At 43.3% G+C, this 12,120-nt stretch overlaps 1 protein-coding gene across 4 annotated transcripts in view; it reads left to right on the top strand.

The window, feature by feature from the left end:
* Positions 1-12,120, top strand: part of palm1a (paralemmin 1a) — a 334,532-nt gene that overhangs the window by 130,441 nt on the left and 191,971 nt on the right. Inside the window, exon 1 of one of the 4 annotated variants that reach the window (XM_063032808.1) lies at positions 1,802-1,874. The exons of 2 other annotated variants lie outside the window; for them this stretch is intronic. The gene's annotated coding sequence lies outside the window, so the exon portion shown is untranslated. Of the gene's footprint in view, positions 1-1,801; positions 1,875-10,941; positions 10,989-12,120 lie in introns of those variants that run through there. One more of the 4 variants, XM_063032809.1, reaches the window with a different exon arrangement.

Here is a 12,120-nt window from a genome sequence, read left to right as displayed (position 1 = left end):
GATGAAACATACCGCAGGCACTGGGAGCTTGCCATAGCAGAATGAAGGTATGTGAAGGAACGAAGGCTGTCAGAATAGGGACCATGCTTTGTCCTGGATGGCGTTGCACCTCTTAAGAGTTGGAGCTATATTCATCCAGGCAAGTTAGAGGTTTTCTACGCGGCCTTCACTTGTGCCTTCCAGATCCTAAAGGCTTTATGATAGACAGACACTGTAGTCCATCACCACATCACCACAGAGGTCTATGGAGACCTAGTCACTGGGTAGATTTAATAGGTTCTTAATGGTAAGGGTATCAGAGGTTACTGGGAGAAGGCAGGAGAATGATTGGGCTGAGAGAGATAATAAATCAGCCACGCTGGAATGGTGGAGCAGTTTCAATGGTCAGAATGGCCTAATTCGGCTCCTATGTCTTATGGACATAATCATTTGCCGCAGGATGCCCGCTCTCTGACCTGCCCTAACAGTCAAAGTGTTTATGGAACTGGTCAGTGAGGTGACCCCCAGCATATGATAGTGGGAGAGGGGGACCTGGCAATGCTAGTGCCAATCAATGTCAAAGGTGGACTTCCTAACTCACTCTGATTGAAAATGGTCATTGCCTGGCACAGATGTTACTTGCCACTCGGCGACCCATGCCTGAATGTTGCCTTGGTCTGCCTGTCTGCAAGCACAGACCGCTTCAACTGCTGAAGAGCTGTGTAACTAAACGTTGTGCAGCAATCAGCAAGCATCTCCACTCGTGGTGGAAGGATGAACATTGGTGAGGTGGTTGGGCTCAGGACACAGTCCTGGCCTTGGGTTGATTGACTTCTAGTGACCACAAGCATCTTCCTTTGGACGAAGTATGACTCCCACTACTGGAGAGCTGTCACTTGCTGCCATTTGACTTCAATTTGTCAGAGCTCCTTGATTGTGTCCTTGGTTAATCCCATCCTGATGGAAAGAACTGTTCGCCTGATCATAATTAACTTCTTGTGCGCACTAGGTCCACTTCCTATCAGACGTTAGGCAGTATCTCTCTTCTGTTTCACTGTCTGGATTGCTCGAGGGAGACATGCTGGTGTTTATAACATCCAAAATTATCTAAAGTATCATCAGATCGTACTTGAATTGAAGCTCAGCAATCTGCCAAAGAAAAGAAGTCTTTCATAGCCTTCGCAACATGGTACTTGCATATAATTGAGTTGATGATTGTAGTCAACAGTGTCATTTTCAGTTCATTAGAGGCCAAGTTAAAGCCAGGAGGGCAAGGCTGCACTATGTGCACCAGGGTCGTCAGGCAGCTCAGTACAAAGCAGTTGATTAACGGAGTACAATAAACAATGGTAGTTCTTCAGAAAGAAGGCGCTCTTTGCTCTTTGTGGATGCCTCACATTTCTTATTAATATACCGACCACAAGTTATTCGATGATTTGGAAGAGCTTTCATGTCCTGGAAAACGTGTGGGTCTGAGTTTGGGGCATGTTACTTTGCTCAGCTCCCGACTGCTTTCCGTGATGAGAAAGAGTGATGGGTTTGACTCCATTGCCAGCTGACCCAGTGTTGCACGGCCATGTAACACCAAGTAGAATTTACAGCAGCATTTCCAGCTTGATACAGGGCAGAAGCTTCTTTCACTTTGCAAGGGTGCAGCACCTCATATGACTGCTGCTGATATTACTGCACGAACTGACCTGGATAGATCCAAACTAGTGTAAATTCCTTCAACTTTGCCCAGTCAAACTGATTTTCAATTAATTCTGGCTCAGCAGATTTGTGCTGGTGAACTTTAGCAGCAGACCAAAGAGGCAAAATGCCAGGGTAATCATGGAGTTTCAATAAGTGCAGACTTCTCTCTCTGCTTCATTGCTGTGGGCTTTTAGGTTTTAAAGGTAAGAAAGTTTGAATTGCTTCATTGTGTCCTTGACTGTTGTATTCTGAGGCATAAAAAACCTCTTAAACTGGCCAATGAAGTTATCTTACTGAGGGTTTATATAAACAGATTAATTACAATTTGTAGCATCGTGTGTACAATTTGACACATCATGCACCTCATTTCTCAGTCATGGATCCAGTTTAATGCAACTTTGATGCCTTAGAGTTTGGCTTTCAAACCATGAGCATTTATTTTAACTGAACGATAATCACATGGTGCCTGTTTTGAGAATTTACATAACCGTGGCCCGCATTAATGCAGAGAGACTGGAGTTGAACTTTTGGAATCAGTTCCTGTGTAAATAATCTTAAGCAAGCCAGAAAACTGAAGCCAAAATGAGCTGGCACTCAGTGAGAGAACTTTTACTGTGGACAGTGCATTATGTGTGTATGTGGGTGAGCAGCTTCTGGCTGAAGGACATGTGGGATAACTTTAGCCTAACTCTCCAGTGGGAGAGCAGAATGACCGGATAACTGACTTGCATGCAATGGGTTGCAACAAAGCTCGGACCAAGTGGCTCATCTGATCCACTTAGATTGCCACTGGGTGAATTGGGATTGAATCTCCTGGAATCAGAATCTGGTTTATTGTCACTGACACTAGCTGTTTGAAATCCATGCCTAGGTCTGTGCAAGCGGGTGTACATAATCCAACCTCTATACCCATGCAATAGCTGCAGTGTTCTGAGCCAGCAGAAATAGCGTTTATAGAAAGTAGAACAGCACAGCGCAGGAACGGGCCTGTGCCACAACAATGTCAAGTTAATCTCTTCACCCTTTACATGATCCTATATCTCAGAAAGGATGTGTTGTCACATCCAGAGGAGGTTCACGAGGATGATTCCGGGAATGATAGGGTTAACATATGAGGAGTGTTTGGCAGCTTTGGGCCTGTACTCACCGGAATTTACAAGAACGCGGGGGGATCTCATTGAAACCTACCGACTGTTGAATGGACTAGATAGGGTGGATGTGGAGAGGATATTTCCTATGGTGAGGGCATCCGAAACTAGAGGGCACAGCCTCAAAATTGAGGGGTGACCTTTTAGAACAGAGGTAAAGAGGAATTTTTTTTAGCCAGAGTGTAGTGAATCTGTGGAATGCTCTGCCACAGACTGCAGTGGAGGCCAAGTCTGTGGGTATATTTAAGGCAGAAGTTGATAGTTTCCTGATTGGTCAGGGCATCAAAGGATATGGGAAGAAAGCAGGTTGAGTGGGATCCGGGACTGGCCATGATGGAATGGTGGAGCAGACTCGAAGAGCTGAATGACCTAATTCTGCTCCTATGTCTTATGGTCTTATGATCCATATCCTTCTATTCTCTACACATTCATGTATTTATGGGCTCCTACTCCTCAGTCGAAATACACCACAGTGCAACTGGGTGTTGGACTTCCTAACCAACAGACCTCCGATAGTCAGGATGCACAACCACTCCTCCCTCCCCATCACCCTCAACACGGGTGCCCCCCAGGGCTGTGTGCCAAACCCATTGCTGTACGGCCTGCTCACACACGATTGCACGGCCAAACACCCGAGTAATCACATTGTCAGTTCACTGATGACACAACTGTGGTGGGGCTCGTCACCAACAACGATGAGATGGCCTCCAGATAGGAGGTGAAAGAGTTCGAGGCAAATAACCTCATCCTCAGTGTCAACAGGGCAAATGAGATGGTCATCAACTTCAAGAGAACTCACAACACTTACACCCTTCTTTCCATCGGCAGCACAACAGTGGAAACTGCAAGCGGTTTCAAACTCCTGCGAGCGCACATTTTGCACAACCTCTTGTGGCCCCCGAACATATTCCACACAATTAGGAAAACTCACCAACACTTCTACTTTCTGAGGAGTCTGGTGAGAGCTGGACTATGCACATCGATACTCACGTCTTTCGACATCTGCACAGTAGAGAGAATTCTGACAAGCTGCATTACTGAAACTGCACGGAACTGAATTGACTTTATTACTGCGGCAGACACAAAGGCTCTACAGCGGGTGGGCAAAGCTATCCAACGCATCTTTGGCACCAGCCTACCCGTTATCGAGGACATGTATACAGAAAAGTGCTGGAAAACAGCCAGTAATATCATGAAATATCCCACCCACTCCCATCAGGGAGGAGGCTATGTAGCATCCACCCCAGGACCACCAGACTCAAGAAGAGTTACTTTCCCCAGCAGTACTACTGATCAAAATCTCCATCCACTAATCCAACCCTCCATACACCCCACCACCAACACTACTTCATCATTTCCTGTCAGTCACCTTATGTACAGACACTCCTGTGCATAATCCGACCTTATGGACAGACAATCAATCTGTGTATATGAGCTATCAGGTATTTAAATGTATTGTGTTTTTTATTATTATTCTGTTCTTTATCTTTTTTTTTGTGCTGCATCAGACCTGGAGTAACAATTAGTTCTCCTTTACACTTGCGTACTGGAGATGACATTAACCAATCTTGAATCTTGTCTGAAAGCTTTTTAAAACACCTCTGCTGGCAGCCTGTTTCAGGCACCCCCCCATACTCTGTATAAAAAAACACACCCTGCACATCTGCTTTAAAGTTGCCCCCTTCACCATAAATTCATATTCTCTGGTACTCCAGTATCCTGATTGCCTACCCTATCTATGCCACTCATAATATTATAATCAAATATCTGGGTTCTCCTCAGCCTCTGATGGTTCAAAGAGAACAACTCAAGTTTCTCCAACCTTTCCTGATGGCTCATACTCTCTAATCCAGGGAATATCCTGATAAACCTCTTCTATACCCTCTCCAAAGACTCTACATTCTTCCTGTAATGGGTCAACTAGAACTGTACACAATACTCTAAACATGGTCTCACCAAAGCTGCAACATGACTTCCTGCTTCTATATTCAGTGCACTGAACAACGATTACAATCATGCCATGTGCCTTCTTTACCACCCTACCTACAAGGCTGGTCACTTTCAGGAAGCCTCCTGCAGCCTCAGGATACATCAGTGCAGCATTATATTTTGAAGTAAATTCACTGTTATAGTTTAGAAAAAGGCATGCACAGTGTGCACAGCAAGCTCCCACACACAGCAATGTGATAATGACCAACTACTCTGTTTCAGTGATGCTGGCAGAGGGATAGCTCACCATATTCCCATTTAAGGATTTATGTGTTCCTGACCAACAACATTCCAACTCATGGGAGAAAGTTTACCGCTGAATCTTGTTGCTGGAGTGGTAGAAAGCTGATGTTGTCGAAATGTGACTTGAAGAAGGATGTCAGTAGTGGAGGTGTATGTTTATTAAACTATCAACACTGCAGGCACTGTAGAAAAATGCACTCCTTGATTCCTCTTTAGATCAAGTAAAAGCAGTTATTCAACTCACACTGATATTCTTCTCCCACTGACTTTTAATTCCTTCTGGAAGACATTCAACCCACAAACCAGTTTTATGGCCAGTTAACCACAGTGCTAAGTAGCTAATTGCTTTCCAGCATATGATTCAATATACTAAGAACAGAAAAATCAGGAGCAAAAGTAGGTTATCTGGCCCTGATCTACCAGTTATGAAAACCATAGCTGATCTTCTATCTCAGTGCTATTTTCCTGTACTAGACACAATTCTCTTGACTTTTGTCCAGAAAACATTGACTGTCTGTTTCCCTCCTCAAATGCTGCCTGACCTGTTGAGTTTGTTCTGTAACACCAGATGACAGCATTTGCAGTCCCTCTGAGTGAAGAAATATCCCTTAATTTCATGATTAAATGTCCAGTCCCTTATTTTGAGACCTTGACCCTTGGCTTAGGGCGAGTCTACATCCAGTGGCAGGAAAAATATTGAAAAAAATTTTTGAGAGACAGGATTAATCTGCACTTGGAAAGACAGACTTTCTTAAGATTAATTTGATTGAATATTTTGGGAAGGTGACTATGTTGATGAGGATGACGTGGTTGATGTTGTCTAGATAGACTTTTCTATGGCCTTTGACAACATTCCATGCAGGAGACTGGGCTGAAAGTGTGGGACCATCAGATCCAGGGTAGGGTGGAAAGTTGGAAACAAAATCGGTTTGGTAATAGAAGGGCGATTTTGTGATTGAAAGCCCATGGCAGGTGATGTTCAACAGAGTTCAGACCTTGTTCTTTTTTTACATGTACTAGTAATTTGGACTTGGATGTAGGTGGTACAGATGACATGAAAATTGATGACGTGGTTGACAGTGAGGAGGGTCATCCGATGGACAGAAAAACGGCAGGTGGAATTTAATGCTGAAAAATATGAAGATATGTGTTTCGAGAGGATGAAGATTTGGTGATACACAAAGTATAGTGCACTAGGAATCAGGGAGAAATAGGGGGGCCTTGCTGTACACATCCTGAACAACAGTACAGAAAGTTAAGTTGGTACAGAATGCACAGGCGATATTTGTATTTATTAGAACGTAACAGCAAAGATATTATGAGACAATTAAAAAAAGCTTTGGGGAACAGTTGGAGTATTGTGTAGAATTCTTGTCACCACGCTCTTGGAAGTGTGTGATTGCACTGGAGAAGACATTGAGGAGACTGGCCAGGTACTAGTTGGGAGATCTTTTTCACGAGATCGAAATTTAAGGTGAGAGGGGGAATTCCAAGGAGATATGTGGGGCGAGTGTTTTCAGCAGAGAGTGGTAGGTGCTTGGAATATGCTCCTGAAGTAGTGATGGGGACAAATACAATCGTAAGATCTAATAGGATGTGAGGTAGGTGCATGAATCTGCAGAAAATTTTGGATATGGACATGTACTGGCAGAAAGGATTAGGTGTCAGTGGCTTAAATAGTTTGGCACAATACTGTGGACTGGAGGGTCTGTTCCTGTGCTATATTATATGTTCTAAGTGTCTGTTGTCAGGGAGCATAGACTTAAGGTGAGAGGAGAAAGATCTAGTGAGGACTTGAGGGTACATCCAGAGGATGGTTGGAATCTGGTACATACTGCTGGTGCCAGGACTCTCCAAAAAATTGGAGAGTGTTTAGATGAGAACTTGAAACACAGTATACAACATGGAAGACAATGAGGTCTGTGGATACAAGGACATGACCAACCTGGGGCCTGTTTCTATGCTGTATGACTCTATTACTCCAGTGCTCTATAGAATTGCATTTAAGGTACCTTTACTCCTGTAGTCAAATCTTCTCATAAATAAAGGCCAACATGCAGTTTCTCTTCTAAGTCATTTGCTCCACTTACATACTGGCTTTCAATGACTGGTAGACAAATATTCCTTGGGTCCCATTTCTCAATCTATCACCTTTTAGAAAGTACTCTGCTTTTCTGTTACATGCACCAAAGTGGATATCCCACATTTTTTTATCTGCCATATTCTTGTCCACTCACTCAGCTGTGTTCAAGGCCCCTTGAATTCTCTTCCCTTCTTCCCCCTCCCATAGAACCATAGAAACTACAGCACAGAAACAGGCCTTTTGGCCCTTCTAGGCTGTGCGGAACCATTTTCTGCCTCGTCCCACTGACCTGCACACGGACCATATCCCTCCATACACCTCCCATCCATGTATCTGTCCAATTTATTCTTAAATGTTAAAAAAGAACCCGCATTTACCACCTCGTCTGGCAGCTCATTCCATACTCCCACCACTCTCTGTGTGAAGAAGCCCCCCCTAATGTTCCCTTTAAACTTTTCCCCCCTCACCCTTAACCCATGTCCCCTGGTTTTTTTCTCCCCTTGCCTCAGTGGAAAAAGCCTGCTTGCATTCACTCTATCTACACCCATCATAATTTTATATACCTCTATCAAATCTCCCCTCATTCTTCTACGCTCCAGGGAATAAAGTCCTAACCTATTCAATCTTTCTCTGTAACTGAGTTTCTCAAGTCCCGGCAACATCCTTGTAAACCTTCTCTGCGCTCTTTCAACCTTATTTATATCCTTCCTGTAATTTGGTAACCAAAACTGAACACAATACTCCAGATTCGGCCTCACCAATGCCTTATACAACCTCATCATAACATTCCAGCTCTTATACTCAATACTTTGATTAATAAAGGCCAATGTACCAAAAGCTCTCTTTACGACCCTATCTACCTGTGACGCCACTTTTAGGGAATTTTGTATCTGTATTCCCAGATCCCTCTGTTCCACTGCACTCCTCAGTGCCTTACTATTAACCCTGTATGTTCTACCTTGGTTTGTCCTTCCAACGTGCAATACCTCACACTTATCTGTATTAAACTCCATCTGCCATTTTTCAGCCCATTTTTCCAGCTGGTCCAAGTCCCTCTGCAGGCTCTGAAAACCTTCCTCACTGTCTACTACACCTCCAATCTTTGTATCATCAGCAAATTTGCTGATCCAATTTACCACATTATCATCCAGATCATTGATATAGATGGCAAATAACAATGGACCCAGCACTGATCCCTGTGGCACACCACTAGTCACAGGCCTCCACTCGGAAAGCAATTCCCCTCCCCTCCCCAATCCTAGTTTTGTATCATGTTAAGTTATAAATACAACATTTGGACGCAAAGGCCAAATTATTGTTTGTGAATGTTTGAGGCCCAAGGACGAATTCCTGAGGTGCCTTACAGGTCATAAACTGCCTGAGGAAAACATTTATTCCTACTCAAACAACAGGAATTCTGCAGATGCTGGAAATTCAAGCAACACACATCAAAGTTGCTGGTGAACGCAGCAGGCCTGACGAAGGGTCTCGGCCTGAAACGTCGACTGCACCTCTTCCTAGAGATGCTGCCTGGCCTGCTGCGTTCACCAGCAACTTTGATGTGTGTTGCATTTATTCCTACTCTTTGTTTTCTATCTCTAAACCAAGCTGTAATCTTGTAACCAAGTTTTTGTGTGAGACCTTATTGAAAGGCTTTTAAAATCCTAAATATTTCACATCTACACGGTCTTCTTACTATTCTGCTAATCATATCCTACAAGAACTCTAACAGATCACTCAAATTTATTTATCTTTCATAAATCCATGCTGCTCAGACCTATATTCTTTTTATTATGTTGCTACATTCTCCATTAACAATAGTTTGCAAAAGCCAGTAGTTCCTGCTTCCCTTCTCTGTTCTTCCCCAAGTATTGGGGTCACATTTATTTCCCCAGTCATCTGTAGGATTCATTCCAGAACCTAGGCAGCTTTGGAGGATAATATTCAGAGCAGCTACCATCTTCAAAGCAACGACATTGAAAACACAGGGGTAACGATCAGGAGCTTCGGGATTTATCATCATTCAAGTTCACCAACTTCTCCAATACTGTTTATTACTGATTCTAAATCCCTTCATTTTCACCCGACACGTAGTTTTCTGGTATTTCTGGTCAGTTTTTCTTTAATGAAGACAGGCACTACATATTTCTTGAGCTTCTCTGCTATTTCTTTATATCCCATTATAACTTGCCTGTCAAGTGTTCCCATATGAAAGCACAAAATTCTTCAGCAAAATGTTGACGCAGTAATGGCTACCACCATTGAGAAGCAAGGCAGGATGAGGCTGATGCAGGGGCATAATCTTGTTTCCTCCTGCTCCTGCAGGCATTAGCTTTTCCCTTCATTTTGTCCCCAATTTAAAAGGTTTGGTCTTCATTGACCATAGCAAGCAAGCTCAAAGAGAGGGCTATTACTTACTTTTTGTCTTTCTATTATTGATTGATTGATTGATTCATGAGATTTTTGTTTCAGCTTCAGGATGTTCCAGAATAAAACCAGAAAATGCTAGAAGCACCTCTCAGGTCAGGCAGCATCTGTGAGAAGGAAAACAGACCAATTGGTGAAGAGTCTGCCACTTGATACATCCACTGTTCTCTCCACAGATGCCACCCGACCTTCTGAGTGTCTCCAGCACTTTCTGTTTTGATTTCAGATTTCCGGCAGCTGCCTTCAAAATGCCTCAAAATTCTTCGCAGCCAAGATATACCTTTGAAGTGAAGATTTTATTTTGTAAAATGTGACAATCAATTTGCAAAGCATGATCCCACAGGAATAATTCTATGAACTATTGTAATGAGTCTTGGCTGGGAGATGAATATCCTGGGGACATCAGGGAAGTTATTCAGCCAGAGGGGTGGTGAACCAATGAAAATCATTGCCACAATGCGTTCTGGAAATCGAGTCGTTGGGTATACTTAATGAAGAGACTGTTAGGTTCCTGATTGAAAAGAGGGTTAAGGGTTACGGGGAGAAGATGAAAAAAAAAATCAGCCATGATTGAATGACAGCACAGCCACGATGGGCTGAATGGCGTAATACTGCTCCTGTGACTTACGGCTTTATGAGAACTCCCTATCCTTTATCAAAAATGTGCCATGTGATTGTTTCTACTCTTGGGACACCAGACAAAGCCTGGATTTAGCACGCAGTCAGATTGCTTGCTAAAGGTTGTTCTGCCCTTACCTGACGGAAGCTCCCATCTATCATTGTGCCCTTTCTCCCCATTCCCACACCATCTCCTCTAATGCCTCACCCCATGATGACGTCCTGCAAACAAAAATCAACGGTCAATATTCCAAAATAATTTAAATGGGGGCCACATCCCAATTTCACTCTTACCTATCATTTCCAATGCAGACTTAATCCAGTGGTCAAATGCCCTCTTCAGTTTCCAGTCTCTGATAAACACAGTGTGAGGAGTTGAAGAGAGTATTTAAATGTGTGGGTAAGGATTTAAATTGACTGTGTACGTGTGATACAGGGTTTGTATAGGTCAGCAAAAGGAAGAATTTAGCCTTTTTTCCCACTATAGATGTCTTGTTGCTAAGGTTATTTTTTTGTAAATAAAATATAGCAATTGCACTCAGACTTTACAATATCGCTGAGCTTCCTGACATCTGGTCTGCACAGAAAGCCAGAAACTCATAAACAAGGCTTTGCCAGGGACAAAGTTTGTGGATTAGCTCAGTGATCAGCTTAAAGTGGGTCAGCTTTGTGTAAACACAGATATTTTACACTGAGCAGTTATTGGCCAGACTTTAGATTTCATTAACAGATTTCTTCAGTGCAACAAGTCCTATGCTTCCAGGGCAGGAGCGGAGTCAGACTCAGCCACAGCGTTTAAAGGGATCTGGGTAAGTATCTGAAGGCATGGGCTTGCAAGGCTCTGGGGAAAGGGTGGGGGAGCAGGTTGAAATCGCTCCAGGGCTGTGCTGAGCTGAAGAGAGGGATAGATACTGAGGCACTGTGACTGAGAGATAACCCTCGCTAGTACTTTACCCTCAGAAATACGTGTGAGGTAGACTGAGGAATGGAAGGACATGATTAATAGGGGCCTACAGCGTATCGAGGAAGGGAGGGATTAAAGAATGATTGAAGATGGCAGAGGGAGTAGAGTGATGAAGAACTGGCACATATTTGCCTTCATTAACTGGTGCTAAATGATAAGATAGGGGCGTCTTAAAACATCTCCTATTGGTATTGGTATGGGTTTATTATTGTCACGGTTTGCCACTCGTACAGATCAAATCATTGCACAGTGCTTTGAGGTAGAACGAGGGAAAACAGTAACAGTGCAGAATAAAGTGTAACAGCCCCAGAGGAAGTGCAGTGCGGGTAAATAATGTGTGAGGTAGATTGTGAGGTCAAGGGTCCAGCTTATACCCAGAAGCTATTTAATAGTGTTATTACGATGGGATAGAAGCTGTCCTTGAGCACATACTTTGAGGCGTTTGTATCTGCTGCCGTATGAAAGTGAAAAGAAGCAGGAATATCCAAGTTGCAGCTGGAATACTGTCTACAATTTTGAGTAGCACACAACTGGATGAACACAATTTCACTGGAGAAGATGCAAAGGATTCACCAGTGTGTCACCTGAATAGAATGTTTCAGTTATGAGGAGAGACTACGGGCTGGGTTTGCTTTGGAACGGAGGAGGCTGAGGAAGGATTTGATAGAGGTGCAGGAAATATGATGGTTAATGAGAAAAATTCACATTGTTGAGGTGTCTAAGACCACAGGACATAGGCTTAGGTGAAGGGAAGAGATTTAGAGAAGAAGGATCTTTTTCACCCAGGGGTTGGATTCTGGAATGCACTGCCTGAGTGGGTGGTAGAAGCAGAGATTCTCAGGATACTTCAAGTTCAAGTTCAGTTTTTATTGTCATTCAACCATAAAAAATGTCTATAAAAGGTCCTCATCTCCCTCGGAAGTTTTCATGTTTTATCGTTTTACAACATTGAATCACAGTGGATTTAATTTGGCTTT

Source organism: Mobula hypostoma, chromosome 24 (genome assembly GCF_963921235.1).
Source record: "Mobula hypostoma chromosome 24, sMobHyp1.1, whole genome shotgun sequence".
In the NCBI taxonomy this organism is placed as follows: Eukaryota; Metazoa; Chordata; class Chondrichthyes; order Myliobatiformes; family Myliobatidae; genus Mobula; species Mobula hypostoma.
The sequence above is the reverse complement of the archived record's forward strand: the minus strand, read 5'-3'. Positions and strand labels throughout refer to the sequence as shown.